Raw genomic sequence first — 5,000 nt, forward strand, 5'->3', positions numbered from 1 at the left:
AATATTAGGCAAAGTGCCGCTGTCCGCCCGGTTCCCCAAACGCCCCTGGTCGCCCAACTCAGGGGCAGAAGTGCAGGAATGAGGCCGACCTGCCTGGTTCCCCGGAGCGGCCAAATATTAGGCAAAGTGCCGCTGTCCGCCCGGTTCCCCAAACGCCCCTGGTCGCCCAACTCAGGGGCAGAAGTGCAGGAATGAGGCCGACCTGCCTGGTTCCCCGGAGCGGCTAAAAATTAGGCAAAGTGCCGGTGTCAAACGCCCCTGGTCGCCCAGCCCAAAAAATGACAAAGTCCCACAAACGCCCCTGGTCGCCCAAACACTAAACGCCCCTGGTCGCCCAGCCGAAAAAATGACTAAGTGCCAACGGCGCCCCTGGTCGCCCAAACACTAAACGCCCCTGGTCGCCCAGCCGAAAAAATGACTAAGTGCCAACGGCGCCCCTGGTCGCCCAGCCGAAAAAATGACTAAGTGCCAACAGCGCCCCTGGTCGCCCAAACACTCAACGCCCCTGGTCGCCCAGCCGAAAAAATGACTAAGTGCCAACGGCGCCCCTGGTCGCCCAGCCGAAAAAATGACTAAGTGCCAACAGCGCCCCTGGTCGCCCAAACACTCAACGCCCCTGGTCGCCCAGCCGAAAAAATGACTAAGTGCCAACGGCGCCCCTGGTCGCCCAGCCGAAAAAATGACTAAGTGCCAACAGCGCCCCTGGTCGCCCAAACACTCAACGCCCCTGGTCGCCCAGCCGAAAAAATGACTAAGTGCCAACAGCGCCCCTGGTCGCCCAGCCTTAAAAATGACTAAGTGCTAACAGGGCCCCTGGTCGCCCAGCCTTAAAAAATGACAAAGTCACACTTCAGGCCGAATTGTGCTGAAGTGAGGCCGACCTGCCTGGTTCCCTGGAGCGGCCAAATATTAGGCAAAGTGCCGCTGTCCGCCCGGTTCCTCAAACGCCCCTGGTCGCCCAACTCAGGGGCAGAAGTGCTGAAGTCAGGCCGAGTCGCCTGGTTCCCTGGAGCGGCCAAATATTAGGCAAAGTGCCGCTGTCCGCCCGGTTCCTCAAACGCCCCTGGTCGCCCAACTTACCGGCAGAAGTGCTGAAACGAGGCCGAGTTTTCTGGTTCCCTAAAGCGGCCCAAAAAAGGAGCAAAAAGCCGGTGTCCGCCCGGTTCCTCAAGCGCCCCTGGTCGCCCAACTGACCGGCAGAAGTGCTGAAATGAGGCCGACCTGCCTGGTTCCCTGGAGCGGCCAAATATTAGGCAAAGTGCCGCTGTCCGCCCGGTTCCTTAAACGCCCCTGGTCGCCCAACTCAGGGGCAGAAGTGCTGAAGTCAGGCCGACCTGCCTGGTTCCCCAAAGCGGGCAAAAAAAGAGCAAAGTGCCGCTGTCCGCCCGGTTCCCCAAACGCCCCTGGTCGCCCAACTGACCGGCAGAAGTGCTGAAATGAGGCCGACCTGCCTGGTTCCCCGGAGCGGCCAAATATTAGGCAAAGTGCCGGTGTCCGCCCGGTTCCCCAAACGCCCCTGGTCGCCCAACTCAGGGGCAGAAGTGCTGAAGTCAGGCCGACCTGCCTGGTTCCCTGGAGCGGCCAAATAACAGGCAAAGTGCCGGTGTCCGCCCGGTTCCCCAAACGCCCCTGGTCGCCCAACTGACCGGCAGAAGTGCTGAAATGAGGCCGACCTGCCTGGTTCCCCGGAGCGGCCAAATATTAGGCAAAGTGCCGCTGTCCGCCCGGTTCCCCAAACGCCCCTGGTCGCCCAACTCAGGGGAGAAGTGCTGAAGTCAGGCCGAGTTGCCTGGTTCCCTGAAACGGCCAAATATTAGGCAAAGTGCCGCTGTCCGCCCGGTTCCTCACACGCCCCTGGTCGCCCAACTTACCGGCAGAAGTGCTGAAGTCAGGCCGACCTGCCTGGTTCCCTGGAGCGGCCAAATATCAGGCAAAGTGCCGCTGTCCGCCCGGTTCCCCAAACGCCCCTGGTCGCCCAACTGACCGGCAGAAGTGCTGAAATGAGGCCGACCTGCCTGGTTCCCCGGAGCGGCCAAATATTAGGCAAAGTGCCGCTGTCCGCCCGGTTCCCCAAACGCCCCTGGTCGCCCAACTCAGGGGAGAAGTGCTGAAGTCAGGCCGAGTTGCCTGGTTCCCTGAAACGGCCAAATATTAGGCAAAGTGCCGCTGTCCGCCCGGTTCCTCACACGCCCCTGGTCGCCCAACTTACCGGCAGAAGTGCTGAAGTCAGGCCGACCTGCCTGGTTCCCTGGAGCGGCCAAATATCAGGCAAAGTGCCGCTGTCCGCCCGGTTCCCCAAACGCCCCTGGTCGCCCAACTGACCGGCAGAAGTGCTGAAATGAGGCCGACCTGCCTGGTTCCCCGGAGCGGCCAAATATTAGGCAAAGTGCCGCTGTCCGCCCGGTTCCCCAAACGCCCCTGGTCGCCCAACTCAGGGGAGAAGTGCTGAAGTCAGGCCGAGTTGCCTGGTTCCCTGAAACGGCCAAATATTAGGCAAAGTGCCGCTGTCCGCCCGGTTCCTCACACGCCCCTGGTCGCCCAACTTACCGGCAGAAGTGCTGAAGTCAGGCCGACCTGCCTGGTTCCCTGGAGCGGCCAAATATTAGGCAAAGTGCCGGTGTCCGCCCGGTTCCTTAAACGCCCCTGGTCGCCCAACTGACCGGCAGAAGTGCTGAAATGAGGCCGACCTGCCTGGTTCCCTGGAGCGGCCAAATATTAGGCAAAGTGCCGCTGTCCGCCCGGTTCCCCAAACGCCCCTGGTCGCCCAACTCAGGGGCAGAAGTGCAGGAATGAGGCCGACCTGCCTGGTTCCCCGGAGCGGCTAAAAATTAGGCAAAGTGCCGGTGTCAAACGCCCCTGGTCGCCCAGCCCAAAAAATGACAAAGTCCCACAAACGCCCCTGGTCGCCCAGCCGAAAAAATGACTAAGTGCCAACGGCGCCCCTGGTCGCCCAGCCGAAAAAATGACTAAGTGCCAACAGCGCCCCTGGTCGCCCAAACACTCAACGCCCCTGGTCGCCCAGCCCAAAAAATGACTAAGTGCCAACAGTGCCCCTGGTCGCCCAGCCTTAAAAATGACAAAGTCACACTTCAGGCCGAATTGTGCTGAGCAGAGGCCGGCGTTCCTGGTTCCCTGGAGCGGCCAAATTAAAGGCAAAGTGCCGGTGTCATCCCGGTCCCTCAAACGCCCCTGGTCGCCCAGGATTAAAATATGACAAAGTCCCACTTCAGGCCGACTTGTGCTGAGCAGAGGCCGGCGTTCCTGGTTCCCTGGAGCGGCCAAATTAAAGGCAAAGTGCCGGTGTCATCCCGGTCCCTCAAACGCCCCTGGTCGCCCAGGATTAAAATATGACAAAGTCCCACTTCAGGCCGACTTGTGCTGAGCAGAGGCCGGCGTTCCTGGTTCCCTGGAGCGGCCGAATTAAAGGCAAAGTCCCGGTGTCAGCCCGGTCCCACAAACGCCCCTGGTCGCCCAGCCACACGGCGCCCCTGGTCGCCCATCCACAAAAACGGCAAAGTGTCAAAAATGCCCCTGGTCGCCCAGCCAATAAACGCCCCTGGTCGCCCATCCATAAAAACGGCAAAGTGTCAAAAATGCCCCTGGTCGCCCAGCCACTAGCCGCCCCTGGTCGCCCATCCATAAAAACGGCAAAGTGTCAAAAATGCCCCTGGTCGCCCAGCAAACAAACGCCCCTGGTCGCCCATCCATAAAAACGGCAAAGTGTCAAAAATGCCCCTGGTCGCCCAGCAAACAAACGCCCCTGGTCGCCCATCCATAAAAACGGCAAAGTGTCAAAAATGCCCCTGGTCGCCCAGCAAACAAACGCCCCTGGTCGCCCATCCATAAAAACGGCAAAGTGTCAAAAATGCCCCTGGTCGCCCAGCAAACAAACGCCCCTGGTCGCCCATCCATAAAAACGGCAAAGTGTCAAAAATGCCCCTGGTCGCCCAGCAAACAAACGCCCCTGGTCGCCCATCCATAAAAACGGCAAAGTGTCAAAAATGCCCCTGGTCGCCCAGCAAACAAACGCCCCTGGTCGCCCATCCATAAAAACGGCAAAGTGTCAAAAATGCCCCTGGTCGCCCAGCAAACAAACGCCCCTGGTCGCCCATCCATAAAAACGGCAAAGTGTCAAAAATGCCCCTGGTCGCCCAGCCAATAAACGCCCCTGGTCGCCCATTCATAAAAACGGCAAAGTGTCAAAAATGCCCCTGGTCGCCCAGCCACTAGCCGCCCCTGGTCGCCCATCCATAAAAACGGCAAAGTGTCAAAAATGCCCCTGGTCGCCCAGCAAACAAACGCCCCTGGTCGCCCATCCATAAAAACGGCAAAGTGTCAAAAATGCCCCTGGTCGCCCAGCAAACAAACGCCCCTGGTCGCCCATCCATAAAAACGGCAAAGTGTCAAAAATGCCCCTGGTCGCCCAGCAAACAAACGCCCCTGGTCGCCCATCCATAAAAACGGCAAAGTGTCAAAAATGCCCCTGGTCGCCCAGCAAACAAACGCCCCTGGTCGCCCATCCATAAAAACGGCAAAGTGTCAAAAATGCCCCTGGTCGCCCAGCAAACAAACGCCCCTGGTCGCCCATCCATAAAAACGGCAAAGTGTCAAAAATGCCCCTGGTCGCCCAGCCAATAAACGCCCCTGGTCGCCCATTCATAAAAACGGCAAAGTGTCAAAAATGCCCCTGGTCGCCCAGCCACTAGCCGCCCCTGGTCGCCCATCCATAAAAACGGCAAAGTGTCAAAAATGCCCCTGGTCGCCCAGCAAACAAACGCCCCTGGTCGCCCATCCATAAAAACGGCAAAGTGTCAAAAATGCCCCTGGTCGCCCAGCAAACAAACGCCCCTGGTCGCCCATCCATAAAAACGGCAAAGTGTCAAAAATGCCCCTGGTCGCCCAGCAAACAAACGCCCCTGGTCGCCCATCCATAAAAACGGCAAAGTGTCAAAAATGCCCCTGGTCGCCCAGCAAACAAACGCCCCTGGTCGCCCATCCAT

This window comes from Hippichthys cyanospilos, chromosome 22 (assembly GCF_059441005.1).
Source record: "Hippichthys cyanospilos isolate Australia breed blue-spotted pipefish chromosome 22, RoL_Hcya_1.0, whole genome shotgun sequence".
In the NCBI taxonomy this organism is placed as follows: Eukaryota; Metazoa; Chordata; class Actinopteri; order Syngnathiformes; family Syngnathidae; genus Hippichthys; species Hippichthys cyanospilos.